The 25,794-nt window shown below is 41.9% G+C and overlaps 1 protein-coding gene across 3 annotated transcripts in view; it reads left to right on the plus strand.

The window, feature by feature from the left end:
• NTF4 (neurotrophin 4) overlaps positions 1–25,794 on the plus strand; it is a 199,664-nt gene that overhangs the window by 154,444 nt on the left and 19,426 nt on the right. The window contains exon 1 of one of the 3 annotated variants that reach the window (XM_077457502.1): positions 12,937–13,368. The exons of the other annotated variants lie outside the window; for them this stretch is intronic. The gene's annotated coding sequence lies outside the window, so the exon portion shown is untranslated. Of the gene's footprint in view, positions 1–12,936; positions 13,369–25,794 lie in introns of those variants that run through there. 3 annotated transcript variants of the gene reach the window in all.

The following is a 25,794-nucleotide window of genomic DNA, read 5'->3' on the forward strand; positions in this document are numbered from 1 at the left end:
CACCTTCATTTACAAATTGCATTTTGTGTTTACTTGTGTTGTCCTTGACTATTGTTTAAATTGGTTTGATGTTCCGAAACACTTAAGTGTGACAAACATGCAAAGGAACAGGAAATGAGGAAGGGGGCAAACACTTTTTCACACCACTGTATGTACAATTTATCTTTGAATGAAAATCACATTCACAGAAGGTTTTTGTTTGAAAAAAAATTCTACCCTGTCACTTTTTTGCCACAGTTGAAAGCAATCATCAGTTCAACCCCATTAGAAAATTGGAGGGAAACTCTACTGGTATATGACTGGCTTTAGTCTTCATAAAATTGAAACTCCAGGAAAACAATATTTGTTTAAGAGTAGGTTTAATGTTTTGGTTTGCGCGCTGACTAGATAGGGGACCATTATAGAGCTTCTATTAACAAGGCCTGAGGCTGAGTTCACACTATTGTGAATTGGATGCGGCTCTCTATGGAGCCCATTCCCACATCTCCGGTGCGGCTCCGATGCAAATTTGCACAGGAGCACTGTGTGTGTTTTGGTCCATTTCAGGTCCAAATTAAGCCAAAATTCAGGCTGAAATCGGACCTAAAACAGTGAACTATGACGCATCGGACCCCTACTGGGAGTCGCATCAGCATTAGGTGTTAACTGAGCCTTAGACCTCATTCCTTGTGCTTAACTAACCAGGTCACACCTGGTAAATGCCACTAGGGCCTGTATTCTAGCCCTCTGAAAGCGGGAAGCTCCTCCCTTGCATGTGCTGTGGCTCTCCATGGTACCCGAAAATTCACTCCAGGGAAAGCCTCGTGGAGGCACTCAAGAGCACTGAGGAAAAAATCAGGAACACCTGGTTCTTTTGGAATCGCTATACGTGTTCTTGGGACTATGATTCTTTTATGGTGACAGATCTGTGAACCTGTCCAATATTCTAGGGTCCTCTGTTCAGCTGTCTTGGCGTCGTGAACATGGTGGCTCTGGCTCTCCTTATCCCTATTCCTCTCTCCTTCCTCTTTCCCATCCCTTTCCCTTCAACCCCCTAACTCCCCTCTTTTGATTTTTACCCCTTGCTTTGGTTCTCTATATGCCTGTCTCTTTCTATGTGTATGCTATTGTTCTAGATGTTTAGAGTTGGGGCAAGCAGGATGATACAGTTATTGTTGACTTGCACTGCCATGTTGACACATGTCTATAGGGCTGATTCCTTAAGCGGTATTGTCATCGCAGCTCTTTCAAAGCTGGTTTATGTCATGTTATGTGTCCCGACCCTTGTGGTGTACCTATTGTATAAATAAAGAATTAAAAAAACATATAGAAAAGAGAGAAGTGGGCCAATTATAGGAAGTAAGTACTGTGGGAAATCTTGGCTATATGCTGTAGACGTTTCTACTGTGCAATAAAGACAAAGTAAAAAAGTAACTGATAGAACAGAAAATGATAAACGACTGCATACAGAAACATAATGTTTGAAGAAAAATAGAAAAACATGGAGAACAATTCCCCAACATGGTACAACATCAATAGGCATATGAGAAAAGCAAAGATAAAGAAAAAAGGATTTTGAAAGTGCCATTCTTCACCCCAAAGAAGTGATTTAAATACAAAAATTGCATTTTTTACAAAACTTCTTTAAAAATATCTATATCCATAAAAACATTCCGATGCAGTTACATATTCCATGTAGGAGGCTCCCTAAGAAAGGCGCTCACTCTGCTAAGCCATAGCCCATAGTTATGCATATAGAAAATGATATTCAATGTACATTTTGTATAATGCCTGTGTAAGGCCAGACTGCAGAAGACAATTACTGGCTCCCAGTCGTCTTCTGCAGTCTTAGCCCTTGTACACGCGGTCGGAGATTGCGAACGGAATGTGTCCGATCGGACCGTTTTGTCAGATATTTCGACTGTGTGTGGTCTACAACGTACTGTGTTCGTCGGAGTATCCGACGGACCAAGTTTTCCAACTTGTTGGTAAAATTTTCCGACAAAATGCTCCGATCGGACATACTCCGATCATGTGTAGAGAATTCCAATTGGACAAAGTGCCACGCATGCTCAGATCAAATTCCTACACTAAAGCTATTGACTACTAGCGTGAACGTAGTCGTAACGAAATAACGCCATCACGTCGGATTTTCCGACAACTTTGTCCGACCGTGTGTATGCAACAGTTTCGGACAAAATCCGTCAGACAAAATCCAATGGATTTGGTTGTCGGAATCTCCGACCGTGTGTACAAGGGCTTATACAAAATTTTACCTGTTGAATTCAGCTGTGAATTTGTCTTAAACAACAAATTCAATTTATACCTGTTCACAGCATAGTAGTTAAATTCAGCCGAGGGGTGGCTAACTGACTCAAGTGCACCAACTGCTGGCTGCATGTGGTAGATATTAAATATTCATATGCAATACTTTATGTAACTTTTAAAAAAATGTAATCATTTTTAATTCCTGGAAAGAGTATGTAAAGGAGAATACATAAATATTATACATTTCCTTTAAATAGCTATTAGAATTGGTGTACAAAGGCTGCTGGAATGTTTACCACTTCCCCATAAGTGAAACAATCAGTCATGGACAATTGCCTTTCTCATATAGTTTAATCAAAACAAGCTTACATATCCTTGTAATATAGTGTTGGACTATCATGTGCATATCCCACCAGTCACTGGTTTTAGATTTAAAGTTAACATGTGGGCCCCTAGGCAACACTTTTATGGCCTTACTTTGTAAAATACTTCTTTCAGTTATGTGAAATATGATTGAATAATACAGGTTATCACACTTAACAAAATCCTTTCAGGTTTATCAGTGTACTTAAATTGGTGCTGGTCCATAGACATTAGAGGAGGGTTGAAGGTGCCGCTGCTTATAGTGGTAGAGGAAGGAAGCTGCGTATAGACACCCCCAGTGTTGGAGAAAATACAGTAGTGATCGTATAGGGCTTAAGCTTTAGCTCGATTAAAACAAATCTTCTCCTAAACAGGGGATACTATGTCAATTTAGTTTTTGGATGGACTGTAGTTAGCTCAGACTGATTTTATTGTTTTTTTTTTGTTTTTTGAAAAGTTTTATTTATTGTTTTTTAACATAACAAGTATACATAAGACCCAATGGGCCACACACACAAAGAACTATTTAAATTTCTTCAGCATTGACTCTCTCTTCCTCCTTCCATACCCTCACTTAGTGAAAGGATCAGAATAATAATGATAAGGCCACCTTTTCCTAATAACAGTCAATAGTATGTTTCAATATGTCAAATGGTTACATACGTGTCAAATCCCACAGCAGGGGCATTCCATTAGGTGCCACTCAATCCGCCACCGTAGTTTCACTATTCATCTTACTTTACACACACTTTATCAATTTTCTCTGGTATGCCCCTTCTAATGTATTTAGCCTTGTATAAAGGTGCAGCCCTATTATCCACACCCTTCCACGCTGATATAGATGGAGGATTGGGCTTTTTCCATGATAACACTATCAATTTTCTAGCGTAATAGATTAGGATCATTAGCAAGGTACGAGTTACTGTCTTTGGGGCTAGATTGTCTACCAGACCCAAAAGGCACACCTCTGTCGTTGGCTGCATAGTAATGGCAGTATACATTCTGTGACCCCATTCCAAAAAGCTTGGATGTTCGAGCAATTCCAGAAGATATGCATGAAATCGGCAGTGAGGGAACTGCACCACCATCAACTAGGTGACTAGGTAGGGAACATCTTAGCCAATTTAGTTGGAGTAAAATATATAAGATGTAGGAATTTAAATTGAATGAGTTGGTCCCTAGCAGAGACCAATCTAGTAAAGTTAATGCCCCATACATCATCCCAGTATATGATGCAGGAATTTAAATTGAATGAGTTGGTCCCCAGCAGAGACCAATCTAGTAAAATGAATGTCCTATACATCATCCCAGTGATTGTATAATTTTTAACTTGGTTTTTCCCTAAGCTTATGTTGGCTTGTGATTTCTCACTGTCATCGGTAGATGTCACTGATATTACTGGTCATAGTATGAAATTTCACAAACAAAACTAAGTTACGAATATTGATATTATTTTCACCCAATCCAGTAGGATCTTGAGGTCACTGATGCATGCTAAGGGGGATAGAAATATTTATATGTAGGACGGGCCACGTGCTCGCTCTCCCTGGGTGGATGCCTAAGGAGGTGCTCCTGGATGGAGCTCTGCTGTAAGGCCCAATAGCCTCCATGCTGGAGAGAGCAAAGACGAGAGCTGGTCTAACAGAAGGGCTCAGTGACTCACTTGGAGAACACACTAAAATGTGCTTTCAGTGTTGCTGGGTCAGCTTAGAGGTTCAGACACTGTGAAGCTGCACATTGATCTGGATCTGGAGAGTCTGTAATGCCCCATACACACGATCGGACTATCCGGCGCACTTAGTCCAGCGGACAATCCACCGGACTTTCCAAACGAGCGGACTTGCGCACACATGACCAAACACACAAACAGACTTTCCGGCGGGCAATCCGCCGGACTTTCCAAATGAACGGACTTGCCCACACACGGACTAAAGTCCGTTCATTTTGAACGTGACTTCAGGAACGACGGGACTAGAGAAGGAAGTCAATGTCGCCGCCTCCATCGGCGAGATTGACACCTTGCGAGCCCCGTCGCCTGGTATGGGTATTAAGGGTAACCCCTACGCCGAAAAACGGCGCAGGGGTCCCCCCAAAGTTCATATCAGACCCTTATCTGAGCTCGTAGCCCGGCTAGTCAGGAAAGGGGGTGGGGACGAGCGAGCCCCTCCCCCCTGAGCCGTACCAGGCCGCATGCCCTCAACATGCCCTCAACAGGGTGCTTTGGGGAAGGGGGGGCCCTGCACACCAAAGCACCTTGTCCCCATGTTGATGAGAACAAGGGCCTCTTCCCGACAACCCTGGCCATTGGTTGTCAGGGTCGGCGGGCGGGGGGCTTATCGGAATCCGGGTGCCCCCTTTAATAAGGGGGCCCCTAGATCCCAGCCCCCACCCTATGTGAATGAGTATGGAGTAAATTGTACCCCTACCCATTCACCTGAGGGGAAAAATGTCAATTAAAAACAACACACTACACAGGTTTTTAAAACAGTTTATTAGGCAGCTCTGGGGGTCTTCTTCCGACTTCGGGAGTCTTCACGCCAGGCTCCTCCGCTATCTTCTGCTCTTTTGTCAGTCTTTTGCTAGCGGAGGAGCCCAGCTTTCTCCTTCGTCGTCGTTGTCGCCATCCGGGGGTCTTCTTCCGACTTCAGGGGTCCATACCAGGCGACGGGGCTAGCAAGGTGTCAATCTCGCCGATGGGTGCAGCGAGATTGACTTCCTTCTCTAGTCCTGTCGTATCTGAAGTCACATTCAAAATGAACAGACTTTAGTCTATGTGTGGGCAAGTCCGTTCATTTGGAAAGTCCGGCGGACTAGCACACAGATGAGTGGATTGTCCACTCGAAAGCCTAGTCCAGCGGACAATTTTGAGTCAAGTCTTCTTTAAAGTCCCTTGGACTTTTGGGAAGAAAAAGTCCGCTGGAGCCCACACACAATCGAACCAAGTCTGCCGGATAGTCCGATCGTGTGAACGGGGCATAAGTGTTCTGACATGGTATCTGATACTCCTAACCCTCACCTTCTTAACTTTTCTGCAATAAAACTATAAAAAGACTGAAGTGACTGACGCCCAATATCCTTTCTGGGTCCTGCCATTTTAGCCATGGACTCAGCCCTGGGGTGAAATGCTAGCCTGTCCCTGCCTTTGGAAGAACTGTCTTGTATTTGGGTAGTCAGAAGGGTCTTACAGTAGTTTCAATGGTCAAAACCTGTTCAGTATTTACTGTTAAATGTCAGGGTGGGTATTTCCTCTAGAAGCAGAGGTTGGCACTCTCTATATCGTGCTTGGCAAATAATTTTTATTTTCAAAATAGCAGCATTAAAAAAATTATAGACAGTTCCAAAGAGTTTACAGACTCACCATCATAACTGCATAAGAGCTCAGACACATGGGCGTAAATAAAATACTCATATAATATGCTGGGTCTTGCTATCAGAAATATTCATGCAAATAAATTCATGTAATGGCTAATAAACTACTTGGGTTTATTCATGTTTTAGACACGTGTATGTCCATACAGCATCTAGAAGCATATAATTCTTCATGCACTCCATTTTATTCACTAGAATACATGTACTCAGGTATGCATGTACACGCACTTATACATGTTTACAGACGCATAGGCATAAAATGCTTCATAATACTCGCCCTAAATGTAGGATTTGGACATTTTCTTTTATGTTGCTGAACACTGGTTTGAATTAAGACACTAAACATAGCTGTGTACATGGACACATTAGCTATAATAGTCTATAAGAAAAAACAAAACAAAACACTGTATGGATCTGATAGTGCTGTTTTTTGCACCTTTTCACATGAGCACAAAAACAACAGTAACAGTTATATAGTTACATGCTATACTTTTACTGTATTTATCGGTGTATAACACGCAATTTAAGAGGGATGTTTCAGGAAAAAAAACGTTCTTTTTTATAACAAAGTACTTTGACGCAAAATAATGATCAGTGGCCCTTAATGCAGCCCGATTAGTGCCCATCTGCAGCCTCAAAGCAGCCTGATTAGTGTTCATCTGCAGCCTCAATGCAGCCTGATCTGTGCCCATCTGCAGCTTCAATGCAGCCTGATCTGTGCTCATATGCAGCTTCAATGCAGCCTGATCTGTGCCCATCTGCAGCTTCAATGCAGCCTGATCTGTGCCCATCTGCAGCTTCAATACAGCCTGATCTGTGCCCATCTGCAGCCTGATCTGTGCCCATTAGCAGCTTCAATGCAGACCGATCTGTGCCCATCTGCAGCTTCAATGCAGCCTGATCTGTGCCCATCTGCAGCCTGATCTGTGGCCCATCTCTCATCAATGCAGCTGCCTGATTAATGCCCATCTGCAGCCTCACCATCTCTTATCAATGCAGTGCAGAAAATCAATGAACCATCATATCCTGTTTAATCGGCTCTCAGTGGGCAGTCACATATACAGTCCCGCCTCTGCCATCGGCATTGGACCAACATCAACACCAGAAAACTGGTCCAATGCCAGTGACGGAGGCAGGACTGTGTGTGTGACGCGAGATCTGAGTAAACAGGAGATGGTGGCTTGGTGAATTCCGGTGGTGTTCGTTCCCCTCTGAGGTAAACTATTGGCGTATAACACTCACCCTTGATTTGCCCCCTATTTTCATGGGAAAATGTTATACGCTGATAAATACAGTAAATACGGTAGTTAATAAATATGGTCTGTATTGAAACTTTGCCCCCCCCCCTCTCGTTTACCCCTCTTTGGCCAATTGTCTAGTTATATTTTAAAAAAATTACTTTAAAAGCCTCAAATATTTCCCAGAATCTGTAGGCACATATGCATAGCACATGATTAAGCATCAACAGTGATGTGAAACTTGTTAGCCTGTCTGTACCTTTCATCACCATGATGTAAGAGATTTTGGATCTTCTGCACTGTTTTGTCACGAATAAAAGGTGTTATTCGGAGTGCGGCTGTTCAGCTGTTTTCTTAAATTCTCTGCACTTTATGCAGTGCTTTAGAATCTCCTGAGAAAGTCAGTGATTGGCGAAACATGTTGAGGTGAAGTACTGTATATATTTTCCAATGAGCAAGGATTTTTCTATGATGTTTTTATATTCAATATTGTGGATTTGTGGTTTTTAACAATGACTTATATGATAAAATGTGCATATTTTTTATATTTTTCTGTTTATGTTCCATTTCTAAATTGTTAATTATTCATGGGACTGGTAATCTGTACTTGGCATATTCTACTTGGTACTTGGCATATCTCTACTTTACATCTTTAAATCTCTTCACTTGAAATTGTGACCATTAAAAGGGTACTCTTCTTGCCTTGTTTTATCATTTCTTTGTTTTACATTATTGAGAATATTGCAGAAGGAATGAGAATTTTTGGCATGAGGCTGCCTCCATTACACAATGCTGGCTATGCACTGATAGAAACATAACAGATTTCTCCATCCATGCTGATAGCGCAAAGGGACTTTACCCCCCCCCCCCCCATACATATACACACACACACACACACCAGGTTGTTGTATTCTAATAGTCGCCAGCAATGGCTGTCAGAATACTCAAACAGCACTCCAATTTTCTACCTGACTCTCTTGATGTTTCAATTGAAGAATTATGGTCTGGAGGAGGCCAATAGGCCACCCACAATGCCAATTTCGGATGGTTCATCAGGAACCAGCTGAAATGCGCACAATGTATGACCAGCCTTGGGCTGAGAGAAATTGCTGAGTAGTCTGAAGTGCTCTGGTCCCATCACAAGAGCTGTGGGGACGTAGTGGATTGTCATGTTATACCTGTCAACATTCCTGATTTTCATGTTGTCTTTCCTGATGTTTGTCATTTATGAAGTGCAGACTGTCAAGAGTGGATACATCAAGGTTGATTTTAAACAAAAGCACATATGCTGTTCACTTTGCAAGGGAATACTTCCCCAGAGCTTAGTGAATGGGGTGAAGCTATGCTGACTTCCATCATCCAGTCCCGTTCAAGCAAACAATGCATTTTTTTTCCTTGCACTTGATTGGGTGTTCTTTGCAAAGTTAAATTTCACCAAATTTACTAATCTCTGGGGGAAATTCCCTTGCAAGGTACAACTTGCATAGTAAACAGCCTAGTTGTTTTTAGTTAATCAACCCTAATTTGTCCAAATATAGTAAACCTGTGGGTGGATCAGTGGGCAGATCGCCGGCAGGACATATCGTTTCTACTGCAAACTTGAATTGCTCTCGGTGACTTTGGTCAGACAGTTTTAACATTTCCTCATCCTCAATCTAGCACTTCCAGGGAATGACAAGGCAAATGGTTTAAACAAAAGAAACCTGCTGGGATATTCTTACACACATGGTTTACGTTAATGATGTATTATACTAAACATGAAAAAGAAGTGAGCCAGTGCTATAACAAAGCATAATTATATCAAGATCCTAGCTTCCTGCTGGTCCATGCTTTCTCCAGGCATACACACCCTCAAGAGCTCAGAAACATGACTGATTAGTTAACCTGTTTTCTGCCAACTCAAGCTTTATAAAGCTTACATAAAAAAATAAAATATAAAAAAAGCTACAGCTTTTGTCCCTATGGGTGAATTTATTTTTTAATATTCATTTGTATTTCTATAGCGCTTTTCTTCCTGGGGACTCAAAGCATTTATGAGGTGAGGCAGCCATCTTGGGTGCCCTCAATTGAGCATACCAGCATAGCTTTGGAGTGTGGGGAAAAAAAAAAACATTTGAGTAAAGGAATAAGATGCAAACTCTGTACAGATAGTCTCCTGGTTGGAATTCAACCCTAGGACCCCAGCGCTGCAAGGCAGATGCGCTAACCACTAAGCCACACTGCAAATAAGGTCTTCCAAAAAAAATGTTCATTTGTTATTGCTGTCTGTATCTTTTTTTGTTTATTTTATATTCTTTATTTTCAAAAAAAAATTTCACCTATTACAGACATAAATCCTATACATTAAATATTACCGTTATAATTATTAGTTATTTTTCCCTTACTCACACCCTCCTAAAAAGAGAGAAAAAAAAAGGCTTCAACAGCCATCCTACCCCCTCTCGCTCGCCCCTTCCATCTCTTCACGCCATCTCCTTCTGTATCTTTGTTTTTTGTAATCATGGGACACAAATAGGGGAGATTCTTCCCAAATCACAGGCAGCAGGAAAAAAATCGCAGATGTTCTAACCCTGTATGGCAGCCTTCCAAAAACACAGGACTTATTTAGGTGTATTCCCAGTTGGCTAGGGTTAAGTAGTACATGTACAAATCTAAATATGGGTTGTCGTGGTGCTGATGATGCTGTGGAATCATGTATTTTATATAGATACTATATATACTATGTGTATAGATACTATGAGGGAATGCTTGGTTTATTTTGCATTAAGGCACTTTACTAAAAGCTGATTGGCTGTTATGTGTAAAAGGGTACACTGGATTTTATTTACCATTGTGGCTTAACCATTTGCTTACTGGGCACTTAAACCCCCCTCCTGTCTAGACCAATTTTCAGCTTTCAGCAATGACTCACTTTGAATGACAATTGTGCTGTCATACAACACTGTACCCAAATGAAATTTTTATCATTTTTTTCTCACAAATAGAGCTTTCTTTTAGTGGTATTTGATCACCTCTGCGATTTTTATTTTTTGTTAAAAAAAATGTAAAAGACTGAATTAAAAAAAAAAAATTTTTTTTTTATATATTTTGTTATAAAATGTTAAAACAGGTAATTTTTCTCCTTCATTGATGTACGCTGATGGGGTGGCACTGATGGGTTGGCAGTGATGGGCACTGATGGGTGGCAATAATGGGCACTGATCAGTTACACTGATAGGCAGCACTGCTAGGTGGCACTGATTGGCACCACTGGTGGGCATTGATAGGTGGCACTCGTGGGCATTGATAGGTGACATTGGTGGGCACTGTGAGCATTGTCAGGTGGCAATGGCAGGTGGCACAGATGAGGCATAATTGCCTCTTCCTCTTCGGGACCGATGTCCCTTGCAGTTGAGCTAGCTGTCAGCGTTAGGAGAAAAAAAAAAAAGATTACTGAGCTTTTGTTTACATCATGTGATCAGCTGTCATTGGCTGACAGATGATCACATGGTAAGGGGCCAGGACCCAAGTCTCAGTGACTCGGCGATCACAGTGCGCTCTGCGTGCGCCCTGCAGGGAGCACGCAGGGAGCGTGCACAGAGGACGGCCTCCTGGAAATTCAGGTCCGCGCTGTGGCCATCATTCGGCTATGGCGCGGACGGCAAGTGGTTAAAGCAACCAGATCCTGAGTTCTTAGGGAACCAGTCAGTAAGCAGTTTATTGTATACTGAATGATCCTAAATACTAGTTGTTAGTCCTGTGGGTATACTTAAAGCAGAAGTGTCAAACTCAATTTTATTGGGGGCCACATCAGCATTATGGTTGCCCTCACAGGGTCAGTTGTATCTGTAAGACTGTATAAATTTGTCCAGGGCTTTTTTTCTCAGAGAATAGGTGCAGGAACTCAACCATGCCCTTGCCCCTTCCAAAATCGCATAGAAAGGTGGGTGTGGCCAAACTGCACTAACAGTGAGAGGTTCTTAAAAGGGCAATAAATACCAGAAATGCATTATGTACGGAGTTCAGGGATGCTCTATGTATAGACTACAGAGTTCAGAGGTTCCCTAAGCAGTGAGTGCAATTTCAGGGGTGCCCTATGCACTGAGTGCAGTTTCAGGGGTGCACTACGTACAAGTACCTATGAGTTCAGAGCTGTTCTGTGTACAAAGTGCAGGGTTGAGGAGTGTGCTACATACAGAGTGCAGGCATTAAAGGAGAAGTCCAGCCTGTGCTTTTTAGGCTGGGCTTCTCCTCTGGGTCACAGGAGTGCAATTCGTTTTGCACTCCTGTGACCCAGAGTGCAAAACTAATTGCACTCCTGTGACCCGTTTTCAGTGGAGAGTGGTCTGAAGTCCGCTCTCCGCTGATGTCACTGCCATCAGCACAGACAGCATGTCATCCCAACTTCCCAAGTCCGAATCCGCCAGCTGCCTTGATTGATGGCAGTCTGAGCAGCTCAGTGAGCTGCTGAGACAGCCGCTTCCTGCCCCTCCACAGCTCAGCGTTCCAGTGAACGTGGAGAAGCATAGAGGAGAGATGCTGACTGACAGTCAGGAGCTCTCCTCTTGGGGATCTGTGAAAACAAAGCCATCGGCGATGTTCCGTGGTTCGGTTCTTAGTGCAGAGAGACGGCGGGGGACAGATGCAGCATCGGTCTGATGCTGCATCCACCTAGGTAAGTATGAATCTTTAATAAAAATTTTTAAAAAAAACTTCCCTTTTTCCCGTGTGCTATGCTAAGTGTGCAGGGTTCAGCTCTCTTTCACAAGCTGTCAAAATTTCACTTCCACCCTTCCTCAGCTCTGACCTCTGCACCACTCTTTGCATTCCCCACCTCTGCACATATCTCCTTCCACAGCCCTCATCCTCCCTGGAATAAAGCCCTGGGTGAGAGAGCCACATGAAATGGCCTGCTGGGACAGATTTGGCCTCTGGGCCTTGTGTTTGAAACATGTGACTTAAAGTGGTTCTAAAGGCAGAAGGTTTTCTATCTTTATGCATTCTATTCATTAAGATAAAAAACCTTCTTTGTACAGCAGCCCCCTTCAGCCCCCCTTATACTTACCTGAGCCCATCTCTATCCAGCCAATCAATGTCAAAGTCAGTGAGACAATGAGGAGAGAGAGGACACAGAGCCTGAATAGTCAGACAGAGCAGCAGCTCGGCTCGGGTGCCCCCATAGCAAGCTGCTTGATGTAGGGGCACTCGGTAGGAGGGAGGGGCTAGGAGAACTGGCAGGGGAACCCCAGAAGAGGTGGATCTGGGCTGCTCTGTGCAAAACCACTGTTAACATGTTTGTTACTTTTAAACAAAAAAAACAATACTTTGATACCACTTTAAGGAATACGCCTATTATAGATCTGCTTATCCTTAAAAAAGAAACTTTGGTTGCTTTTGTACATTTTTTTTTTTAAAGGACGACTGCAAAATGCAGAAACCCCCAGCAACCAATCATATTTTAGTTTACTGTGGTATGGTCAACTAGATATTTTTTTCATCCTGATTCATTCCTAGGGGTTATTCACTCTGTACATTATTGTTGCTCTTGGCACTACTTTGTTATATAATCAAATGATGTTGACATCCTCAAGAGCATGCACTGTGACAGAATGTGAGGTCCTGCATGCTAGAACATAAAATAAACTTACAGAGTAAGCAAATAGTTAACATTCACAGCAAGAGCCGAGCAAATGACAGACAGAACTGCCTGACTTAGAAGGACTGAGCCATGATGGGTACGACAGCTCGCACTCAGCTCACTGTGCCAGTAAAAACAGCTGGAGGCCCAGCTACAAGAGGAGCCTGTCCCCGGAGGGAGCCGCTCCATGTCAGCGAGGCAGCAGCTGGGTGGCATGGCCCTTATCAGACATATAAGCATCAGAATAGAGATGGGCGGGTTCCGATGTGCTCTTCTGTCCCCGTGTGAGGATTAACCTGAGCCGGAGGTGAAATTACAGAAGTCTATTTGATCTGTGCCGGAGGAACGTGCTCAGTTTCTTGGCTGGAGCCCAAGCTGGTGTGGATGAAAGCAATGTGATCTCTTCCGAGTCTGTGAGCAAGCGTGTATCGGTTTCTTAATATCACAGGAGGGAGGATAATGTGAAACATACATGCTGTTTTCACCAAGTCTGATGGACTCCAGAGACCTTCGGAAACCACATCCGAAACATTTGTACGTACAGCCACGTGCCTCTTTTCCACACAGTGTAAATATTTCTTTGTAGAACTCCACCGTTAAAGAACTTTTAGGTCTAACTTAAGTCAGACTATGGTTTTAGAATGTTGATTACTAATTATAGCCAACACTTTTGCCTCCTTGAAGGCCAAGATTCAGCACCGACCTTTTCAGTGCCACCCTTTGCCTTTACGTCATGTTGCTTAGCAACATATACAGGTGTATTTCCTTTTGCATTATGGGTGAGGAATTTTCCTTTAGAGTTTAGAACCTTTCAGCTGTAATATCCAGTATCTGTTGTTGTAGGAAGTAGCAGAGTGGTCTTGTTTAAAAACAGAAACTCTTGTTTTCACTTATTAAGATGCTTAAGCAAAAATTGCTTGGAAAAAAAGGCTTTGTTTAGGAAGGGATGTATTGGGATAATTTTGTTTATTTCACTTCTTTGAATTTATGTTTTTCCTTAGTATATTTGTTATTTTGTGGAGTTGCTTTACAAGACCACAACAAAACACCCTATAGGTGATTTTTGGGGAAGTTTGGGTTACTTTAACCCCCACCCTATTTTAACTAATCACTGGGTTTAAAAAAAAATACCCAATGCCAGGTATACACGACCGGACTTTTCGACAGCACAGGTCCGACAGAGCGAATCCGTCAGACAATTCGATCGTGTGTGGGCTCCATCGGACCTTTGCTGTCCAAAAATCTGACGTACGTGGCATTACAGTGCCTTTTTACTTACTTAATCAGTGGTCATGTGTCATGCGAGGTCTCAAGTGTCTTATCTTACTTCAGAGTGGTCCTGCTTTGGGTGCTGCCTGGGTTCAGGGACATTTCCCATTGGCTATACAGGGGCATGATGCTCTCAGGCTCTAGAGCAGCGGTTCCCAACCTCAGTTCTCAAGTACTCCCAACAGGCCATGTTATAGAAATGTCCCTGTGATAAATTGGCTGTCATAAATACCAGGACATTTACAATGATTTAAAGCACTTGTGCAAGGTGCTTGAAATCCTGAAAGCATGACCTTTTGGGGTAGTTGAAGATTGAGGTTGGGGACCACTGCTCGGTACGGGAAGAGAATAGCTGCAGCGCTTGTGCTACAGTGGTAGAAGGGACTTACATACCCCTGAATCAAATCTGGCAAAGATCTGCTGCAGAAAGGTTTTGATGTAATCACTCAAGAAATGTTCACTTTAACTCCTTCCCATTTATATATTTATCATTTCTGACTATAATTTTCTGGCTTGTGTAGCCCCACAGTAACATGTTCCCAGCCCTTATACAATTTGTTTTACATATTTTATTATGTATACCTTTTTTATTTAAATTTATACTTGTTTTTACTTGTAAAGCCCTTCCTCGAATCAAGGCCATCCAAGAAAAGTCTAAAAGGAGAGATAGCAGTGCTGCCACATTGGGGGTGGTAGATGGCTAGACTACATAATGTGACCTCTTCCTTCCTGTTCTCCTCCTCCTCTTCTGCCTGTACCTCTACCTCCCCATCGTTCAACTCCTTTGAGCACTAGTCTCCCCCTTCCTCATCTTCCTCTTTCTAAGTGATTATAGCATTAGGATAGACTCTGGACAGCTAGGGTTATTATATGGGGAGAAAAGTGCTTACTGAATCACACATGGTGAAGAACTGGTGAAAACAGCCCTCTTCCTCCCAGTTTATGGCCTGGGTTGTCCCACAATTATTTTAACTTACTTTCCCATGTAAGGCTATAAATAATGCACATTTTTTTTGTAGGTAAAAAATTTGCATTTACTATTTTTCTGTCTTAGGAGCCTGTAAAGCATTGCTCCCATGATGATCGGCAGATCACGTCAGGCTCCTCTGTAAACTGTCAGCATAGCTGTCTGACCATACCTCAGATACAGGCAGGCAGTTACTTCAGTCCAGGAAGGATATTATTATATTATATTATAAGTAAATTATTACTTCTTGCAATAATTTGCTGGGTCTGCGAACACACAAGAATCTACGGGAAACGATGGTTATGTTGAACCTGAACCTCATCCCTACTCAGCATTACATGTTGGCATTGCCAAGGGTGGTCTATTTGCAAATAAACTCTCAGTTCTGCAGACTGATATGAGATTGTCAAGGCATTTTAATATTTGCATAACTGCTGCCAACACTGTCCAATTCTTGCAGCAGGGCTGAGGTCTTTTGAAAAGAATACTGAGTCAGGGTAATTGGATTTTTTCAGGAATCCAGGTATAGCACCCTGTTGGCCTCTCCCAAGTTATGACTTGCCTTCATTGCATAAAAAAAGTACAAAGGCCCAGTAATAACATCACTGGGTCTAAAATAAGATATGCAATACAATTAGAAGGTTTTATTTTAAAATGTCATTACCATGCTGATGATGGAGGAGAAGGGGAGCAGGGCAAGGGAAAATATAAGCAGATTAAACTTCAACTTTAAACAGCCGCACGTAAGCAAAGGGTGTGCTGCAGGGCGGGAATGCCTTAGCTTGGCTTTTGATAGTTTCCTGACAGCTCACAACTTTCCTGCGCAGGCAGGGGTGGACTGACCATTCAGCCACTCTGGCACTGCCCAAGGGCCCCGGGCCACTAGGGGGGCCCCATCAGGGTTGCCAGCCTCAGTAAAACCAGGGACAGTATGTAAAAATCTGTGTTTATTTTACATCTTTCACTGAAATGTCCTTTACCGACATCCTTTTCGTCTAAAAATCCCAAGATTATAGCTGCACCACCTCTCCAGTACCTTCTCAGCCAATAGAAACATGTCTGTGTATACTGTGTGTACATGTATGTGTATACTGTGTGATTGTATACTGTGTGGCCCCATAATCTCTGATTTCTTGGGGGCCCAATAATCTCCCATTGCCCGGGTGCCCCATGAGTTGTCAGTCCGCCCTTGTGCGCAGGTCTGCCAGTTGTGGGTTAGCATGGCACGGATGAGATCGTGATCTATCAGTGACATGCCTACTGTCGACCGGTAGATCGCAATTGACAGGTTGCCGAACTCCACTTTATAGTATGGATGGGGGGGATCTGTCTTTTTTGTTTGTTTCATTTAGTCAAAACCTACAAGCATATGGCCAAATGAACTTTTTTTTAATTGTATTTTGTGGAGTCAGAGGTCAGGATCTCTTTTTTGATATCAAGGTCATGATTGTGATATACAACTGGTAAAGAGTGGGAGGCATTGGTCTTGAGATCAGGTACTTAAGTATCTACAGAGGAACAAAGCTTTCTGAAGGTCTGGCGCGGGAAGCGGAGGACAGACTGCAAACAGTGAAAAATCTCTCTTGGCAGTCTAAATATTAAGCTATTTTTACACAGGGTATCTGTTTTTTATTATGTGGTTTTGCAGTGTTTATCTTGCAGTTGTCTTCAGTAGGAATTGAACCCAAAATTTGACATCATTGTCTTCAACACACATATGGGTACTTCCTTTTGAACTGCTGTACTGCAGCCTTAGGGATATTGTTCAAATGAAAAAAAAACTGTAAAGATCTTTTAAAGCATGCTAAGAACTTTGAGCTCTTGGATTTATCCTCAGATGGTTGGTAAATGCCTGATGGTAAAACGAATTGATATATACTTTAATACCTCTAAGCCCTTGTACACACGGTCTGAAATTTTTACGGAAAATGTCCGATCGGACGGTGTTGTCAGATAATCCGACCGTGTGTGGGCTCCATCGGACTTTTTCCGTCGGAATGTCTGACCAACAAATTTTGAGAGCTGGATATAAAATTTTCCAACAACATGATCCGATCGGGACTTTGTCCAATCGTTTGTAGAGAATTCCGATCGGACAAAGTGCCACGCATGCTCAGATCAAATTATGAGACCAAAGCTATTGGCTACTAGCCTGAATGTAGTCCCGTTGTAATGAACGAACATCATCATAGCTGACCGTGTGTATGCAACACCAGTTTCGGACAAAATCCATCGGAAAAAATCAGACGGATTTTGTTGTCGGAATGTCCGACCGTGTGTACAAGGGCTAACAGATAGTATTTGTGTATATTACAGATGCAGGCTTTGCTTCCTGCTTTAAAGTGCTATACAATGGTTGTAGCTTACTGCTCCTCATCACGAGGAGTTGGTTGACTCACTGAAAGTTTGTGAATTGGTGCGGGTACACACGGGATACCTCAGCTGCCATTGTGCTCTTGCTTGGTGTCCTGTGCTTCCCTATACCTTTAAGGTGGGGTGGGCTCCCTCCAGGCACACCCGCCCTTAATCTATCCAACTGCTATTATATGTGCTCCAATTTGGGAGACTCAAAATTATAGAGTTTTCACAAAACTGCACTCATCAAAAAGCTCAAGAGACCCATGTGAAGAGGTATTAGTGTTTGATGGTTAGACTGCCTCTTTGAAGGATGCGTGGGCTCTTAGATCATGTGGGCATTTTGCCATATTGTATCTTAATACAGAAATGCAGTATATTTCCTTTGGATCATATTAGATGTGGATGGTATTGCCCATGGTGTGTTTACTGCCTATTTCTATAGACACTAAATTTTACAGGTCCTTCTTGAGTATGTTTTTTTTTTTTTATATTATAGTATATATAATGTGTTCCTTGTATAGAGAGTGGAGGTTTGGCCAATATTGGGGTAGACGGGGTACAGAGATTAGCAGATATAGAATATGCTTATAACATTTAATGTCAGCTTCTTGCTAGTGCATCAGCTTAGTCATCCAGCTACTTGTCAGCATCACAGGAAGTGAGTATTGTCCTCGTGAAAGATAATGTTGTTTATAAGTTTAGCAGGCATATGTATTTCCAGAGCTGTGTCATTTCTAATTGCAATATCTACATTGATATTCTCCCCATTGCTCTTCTTTTTAGTCACAACTCACTAAAACATTCACACCTCAGCGGCGCGTTTTTAAATGTTTTTTTTTTTTTTGCTGCGTTTTTTTGAATATTTGTATAAAGAGTTTTTAAAGCGTTTTTGAAGTTTGGTGTTTTAATTAGCCATAAGAGAAAAATATCAAAATGTTTCATCATTTGTTGCTATGTTTTTCAGCTTTTTCATCTGCTTGTGTTTACTATTTATTTATTTTTTCTTTTACTTTTTTTAATTTAAATTGTATTTATTAAAGTAAAGAGCAACAGATACAAATCAGCATAGGAACAACACCATAAAAAGCACAGAGAATGGCGCTTCAGCGTGAAGAAAAAAGAACGCTTTTCTATTTTCATACATTTGGATATTAGACAGTGCAAAAGTTAGTGTAGTTCGAAAGGCATATTACAGTCTAGTGTTGTGGCATGTCATCACAGCACCATCCCTGCCCTTTATAATGTTTAACAGAGCAAAGGAATGTGATTTGAGGTTAAATATTTTTTTTTTTTACTTTTTTGTAAGGCATTTATGGTTAGGGTTTAAATGTTAGGGTAAGGGGTTTATTTGTTTATTTATGTATTTACTTATTTATGTTGTTAGTTTAGGGATTAAGGTTCGGCATAATGTGCTAGTATAAATCGCATACTAGCACATTGTGTGACATTTACCTGCAAATGAAGCCCACTTCGTCCCCGCATCCATCCTCACCTGTATTCTTTCCGGGTTTGTGGACTCCGGCTGTGTGACTGGCCGGAGCTGCGTGACGTCACTCCCATGCATGCGCTCGGGAGCCGCCGGTCACGGCACATGCTTCTGATGAAACGGCACAGGCAGCCATTTCTTCAGAGCGTATGGGCCGATGTCATCATCGGCGCAGTATACAGTAAATATCTTATAAACGCCACATGTTTAGAAGATATTTACAGTACCTATAGGTAAGCCTTATTATAGGCTTACCTATAGGTGCAAAGTATACATCAAGGTTTACTTCCTCTTTAATATTAGTGTTAGGGTTTAGGATTAGGGGTTCATATTAGTGTTAGGGGTTAATATTAGGGTTAGGGTTTAGGATTAGGGTTAGGGGTTAATATTAATGTTAAGGTTAGGGTTTAGTGGTGAATATTAGGGTTAAGGGTTAGAGTTAGTTTGCTTTTTGTTTTTTTATTATTTATTTTATTTATTATGTATTTATTTATTATTTATTTTCATGTAATTATTGCATTTGAGCAGAAAAACACTCAAAAACTTGTGACAAAATGCACTACAATGCTAAAAAAAAATACGCTAGTTTCCATGCATTTCTATGAAGAAGAAAAAACGCTTTAAAAATGCATCAATCTGCCCGATTTGAGCTCCAGAAAAAGCTCCAGAACTTTTTTGAGCTTCAGGTATTTAATTTTAAGTGACTAACAGTGGAGATGTGAACCAACTCCATAGAGAATAATTTTTTTTCTCATTCTCCTCACAATACAAGTACAGTATATGAGCCTTGAAAACAATGCACTCCCTATGAGGCTGATATCTCAGTAGTTGTTAGGTAGGGAGGTTTTCTTTAGTGGCTTATTTACAAAAGTGATGTCAGTTACAAGTCAAATAAAAGTTTCTTTAAAGCGGAGTTCCACCCACATTTTTCACTCCTCACCATGCAGCGCTAATGTGCATCCTTAAAATGAGTTGGAAAATTATAATTTTTTCTGTTCACTTACCTGATTTATGCTTATATCTAATTTCACTTCCTCCTCTAGGGGGCCGCAGACGTCATTTCCAGTTTTGCATTGGCTCCTTGGAGATCTTGGTCAGCTTGGCATGGCGTCTATGGAAATTCTTGGCCAGCTTGGCATTGCATGGCTCCAGTAACATTTAACATTGACGTCTATGGAAAATCTCAGTCAGCTTGGCATACTTTGGCAAGCTGACCAAAATTGCACCGCACTGCACATACGCAAGATCGGCAGGTAAATGCTGGGTAGCCAGCATGCACGGAATCTAGGAAGAAGGACACTGTGGCTTCATATGCCTACACTGGAGATGGTGGCGCTGTGTAGAATTATCACAAAGTAAGAAAACAATTCTGCACAGATAGATAACTGGGCATAGTTTACCTTTGTTACATTGGACGAGGCATGAGTATTCTGGGGGTATTTTTATCTTAAAAGTCATATTTCAGCCGGAATTCCACTTTAAGGTAAACACTCGTATAATACCATAAAATACAGCGCCTTGAAAACATATTCATACCCCTCTAAATTTTCCACATTTTGTCATGTTACAACCAAAAATGTAAATGTATTTTATTGGAATTTTAGGTGATAGACCCACAGAGTATCACATCATTGTAAAGTAGAAGGAAAATGATAAATGGTTTTCAAAATATTTTACAAATATCTGAAAAGTGTGACGTGCATTTGTATTCAGCCCCCTCTGAGTCAATACTTTGTAGAACCCCCTTTCACTGCAATTACAGCTGCAAGTCTTTTTGGGGATGTCTCTACAAGCTTTGCACATCTAGAGAGTGACATGTTTGCCCATTCTTCTTTGCAAAATAGCTCAAGCTCTGTCAGATTGGATGGAGAGCGTCTGTGATCATCAATTTTCAAGTCTTGCCACAGATTCTCAATTGGATTTAGGTCTGGACTTTCACTGGGCCATTCTAACACATGTATATGCTTTGATCTAAACCATTCCATTGTAGCTCTGGCTGTATGTTTAGTGTTGTTGTCCTGCTGGAAGGTGAACCTCCACCTCAGGCTCAAGTCTTTTGCAGACTCTAACAGGTTTTCTTCTAAGATTGCCCTGTATTTGGCTCCATCAACTCTGACCAGCTTCCCTGTCCCTGCTGAAGAAAAGCATCCCGCAACGTGATGCTGCCACCACCATGTTTCACGGTGTGTATGATGTGTTCAGGGTGATGTGCAATGTTAGTTTTTCACCTTACATAGCGTTTTGCTTTTAGGCCAAAAAGTTTAATTTTGGTCTCATCTGACCAAAGCACCTTCTTCCACTTGTTTGCTTTGTCCCCCACATGGCTGCAAACAACACTTCTTATGGCTTTTTTTCTTTCTGTGGATCTCAGCAGCTCCTCCAGAATTATCATGGGCCTCTTGGCTACTTCTCTGATGAATGCCCAGCCTGTCAGTTTATGTGGACGGCCATGTCTTGGTAGGCTTGCAGTTGTGTCATACTCTTTCCATTTTTGGTTGAAGGATTGAACAGTGCTCTGTTAGATGTTCAAAGCTTAGGATATTTTTTTATAACCTATCCCTTCTAAACTTCTCCACAGCTTTATCCCTGACCTGTCTGGTGTGTTCCTTGGCCTTCATGATGCCGTTTGTTCACTAAGGTTCTCTAACAAACCTCTGAGGGCTTTGCAGAACAGCTGTATTTATACTGAGATTAAAATACACACAGGTGGACTCTATTTACTAATAAGGTGACTTCTGAAGGTAATTGGTTTCACTAGATTTTAGTTAGGGGTATCGGATTAAAGGGGGCTGAATACAAATGCACGCCACACTTTTCAAAAACTTATTTGTAAAATATTTTGAAAACCATTTATCATTTTCCTTCCACTTAACAGTTATGTGCCACTTTGTGTTGGTCTATCACATAAAATCCCAATAAAATACATTTTCAAGGGGTGTGAATACTTTTTCAAAGCACTGTACATGCTTACTGCAAACACACTACACTTTACATGCAAATTCTTCAGTGCAGCACCTAATTAGAATCTCCTCTCCTGAAATCAGATCCAGCAAGTTGATATCTTGCTGTGGATTAGTGAATTAGCATGTAATAACTTTTTTCCATACACTGTTCACACAGACAAGATGAATGGAGGAAATCCTCCCCACATCATGACATTTTTTGTTTTGATAGCTGCACCCACTAATGGCAGAATACACTGATCAGCAACTGCAGCCAATCAACCAAACTCTACTGAACCGGCATAATTTCAATCAGTGTATAGCTAGCTGTGTGTGGGAACATAAAAAAACAAACATACATACCTTCATGCTGCAGCATTAGAGTGATGCTGCAAGCTGTCCCCTGCAGGCTCTAAACCCAAGAACTGAGCGATCACATGCCTACTGATTGCTCAGTTCTTGGGTCCACTCTGAGCAGAAAGCTTGGTGCTCTGCTCCTCCAGTGCTCACTGGAACGCCAAGCAGAAGAAGGGTGCGAACGGCTGGGTGCAGGCTCTCAGCGGCATTCTGAGAGGCAGAGCCAGTTGCCTGTAAGGCACTTGGGTGGATCCCAACATTATTGTTGGGATATATACAGAGTGTGCAGCAAGTTTGTGACTTTTGGTTCACAGGAGAGCACATCCACATGAGATGTATGGCCAAAAGAGCTTTAGCCATACTTCTCTTTTTATAGCTAAAGCTAAAATAAGGACTATTTATTGTCCAATGTGTTGAACATCTGGGCCAGAGGACTGTTCTGAAAATGAGATGGTCGTGCAAGTGATTAAAAATTGCTAGTGTAGCCTAGACCCCTTGTGTAGAAACCAGATGATTATGGTGTTTTATTTGATTATAAGATCAGTCCAATAATATTTCTAAAGCCTCGTACACACGATTGGATTTTCGGACAGGAATTGTGTGTTGACCGACTGTTGGCCTAAAATCCAACCGTTTATATGCTCCATCTGACAATTCTTGTCTGATTTTCTAAGGGCAAATGTTGGATGGTAGGCTTATAAATTTTCTGCGGACACCGTTCTGTCGGACAAAAGTCCAAAGTACAAACACGCATGCTCAGAATCAATGCTCACCAAACACAACATTAGCGGAAGGTGCTTAAAGGGTGGTGCTAAAGTGCGGAAAAGCCACGTAGTACGTCACTATGTACGGGTTTGTTGGCCAACAATTGTGTGCCATTTGTATGCAAGACAAGTTCCTGGCCAACACCCTTTGGACAAAAGTGTGACGTTTTGTCTGTGGAAAATCTGATCGTGTGTACGAGGATTTAGGAATGCAGTAATGACTGTTCTGTAATTTTTTGGCATCTTGGCTATTGAGCTGGACACCCCTGTGGGACATTTCTTTACTCACCTGTAGTAGACTGAGCAGTCTTTTCAGTCCTAAGCCATCTGTAGCACATTGTTACATCTGTGGTATTTTTTTTAATCAAAGAAACCTAGTAATGTTTTTTTATGAAATTTCCATGATTTGTATTTTATATTTACAGTTATATTCCCATCTTAGAATTATTTCCAGATTCTTGGGCTTATTTAACCCTTAGCGTTGACATGTTTAAATAAATGTGGACCTTAAGCGTCCAAGATGCATCTTAACTTTCTTGATCTAAATACCTTGAGTGCATCTGTTCTTCCTTCTTTGCCAGCATTGACATTGTACTGAGTGAGATCATTGGGTTCATTCATTGGACAGCCTGGTCCTGGTTCTGCCGAAAGATCACAGACAGTGGTCCCTGTGTAAAAATAAATTGAAATGCATCAAAGTGCATGTTAGTGTGTGTTATATTGTGTGTTATAAGGCATAAACAGCCTGTGTCATGATGTACAATAGCTAGTCATCATAATGTGCTGATGTGCAAAACTCAATGGGGGTTATTTACGAAAGGCAAATACACTTTGCACTACAAGTGCAAACTACAAGTGCAAAGTGCACTTGAAATTGCACTGAAAGTGCACTTGGAAGTGCAGGCGCTGTAAATCTGAGTGGTAGATCTGAAATGAGGGGAAGCTCTGCTGATTTTATTATCCAATTTACGTGCAAGCTAAAATCTTGTTTTTTTATTTTCCTTGCATGTCCCCTCTGATCTACAGTGACTGCACTTCCAAGTGCACTTTCAGTGCAATTTTAAGTGCACTTGTAGTTTGCACTTGTAGTGCAAAGTGGAGTTGCCTTTAGTAAATAACCCCCATTGCATTATTAATTATGCATGGTTCTGTGCATCAAGTCACGTTGCCAAGCTGTGATGTGTTTCCATTGATTAATAGTAAAAGCACCAAAATGCACATAGATGTGAAGATTTGAAAGGGTGCCTTTAACAGCAAGAAAGCTCAGACAACAAATTATTCTTGCTGGTATAGAGATTAACTTAGTGGCGTTCCCAGAGACAAAATTTGCAGTAGGTTTTATTTGGAGATCTAAACACCTCTACCATTTTTTTTGGTCTGAGTTGTCCTTTAACCACTTCACCCCCGGAAGATTTGTCTGCTTAATGACCAGGCCATTTTTTACGATACAGCACTGTGTCACTTTAACCAACAATTGCACGGTCGTGTGTGACGATGTACCCAAACAACATTGACGTCCTTTTTTACCCACAAATAGAGCTTTCTTTTGGTGGTATTTGATCATCTCTGCGGTTTTTATTTTTTGCGCTATAAACAAAAAAATAGCGACAATTTTGAAAATAACACAATATTTTGTACTTTTTGTGCTTTAATAAATATCCCCATTTATTTATTTTTTTTAAAAGGCCGATATGTATTCTTCTACATATTTTTGGTAATAAAAAACGCAATAAGCATATATTGATTGGTTTGTGCAAAAGTTATAGCGTCTACAAAATAGGGGATAGATTTATGGCATTTTTATCATTATTATTATTTTTTACTAGTAATGGCGGTGATCTGCGATGTTTATCGGGACTGCAACATTATGGCGGACACATCGGACACTTTTGACACATTTTTGAAACCATTGACAATTATACAGTGATCAGTGCTATAAAAATGTGCTGATTACTGTGTAAATGTCACTGGCAGGGAAGAGGTTAACACTAGGAGGCAATCAAAGGGTTAACTGTGTTTCCTGACTGTGTGTTCTAACTGTAGGGGGAGGGGACTGAATATAGGAGACGACAGATTGCGGTTCTAGATATTAGGAACTCATGCTCTGCCTATCAGGAACTGGGTAGGAGGTCGAGATGCTGGGAGGGCTCCCCTTGCTGCTGCGTGCAGCACACCACTGAAGGTGAAACAGCAGGTGTGGTGCCCACAGAAGCACGGGTGCCTGGTTGCTGGAGACAGGCGTGCTTGGAAGTTCCAGGAGACAGAGAGCCCAAGTAAGAGTCCAATAGCCAGGCTGGGGTCAGATGCAGGGAGCAAGCAGGAGGAAGTCAGATGCAAACCAAGGGGTCAAAGCCAGAGGATCAGGAAGAGCAGGTCAGGACAAGCTTGGTCGGTTCACAGGAGATCATATCAGCAGATAATACAGGAACACAGGATAAGCTGAAGATAAACCAGCAATGCGTGGTTGTGAGCAGTGGGTTTAAATAGGCAGTGGTGCACTGATTACGGCGGGCGTGAGCCGTTGCTCACGCGCGTTCGCCTGGTCACGGCGCCTGTGCTGATTCACCATCCCTGCACTATTGCGCACAGGGATATGCCTATTTCCTTGACACTGCCTCACCTTACAGAACAGAGATTTGTTTGTTTACACACACACAAACGTCCCTGTTATCCCTCTCGTTCCGGCGATCTCTTGTACGGCCAGTGGTCATCGCGACCGCTGGCCACGTGCATCAGCACCCCAGCAATGCAGCAAGCAGGGGCATGTGCGCGCCTGCTATGCTGCTTAAAGTAACTGACATACAGCTACAAACCTTC

Source organism: Lithobates pipiens, unplaced genomic scaffold (genome assembly GCF_037356315.1).
Source record: "Lithobates pipiens isolate NorthernLeopardFrog02 unplaced genomic scaffold, aLitPip1_a1.2 Scaffold_27, whole genome shotgun sequence".
NCBI classification, from domain to species: domain Eukaryota; kingdom Metazoa; phylum Chordata; class Amphibia; order Anura; family Ranidae; genus Lithobates; species Lithobates pipiens.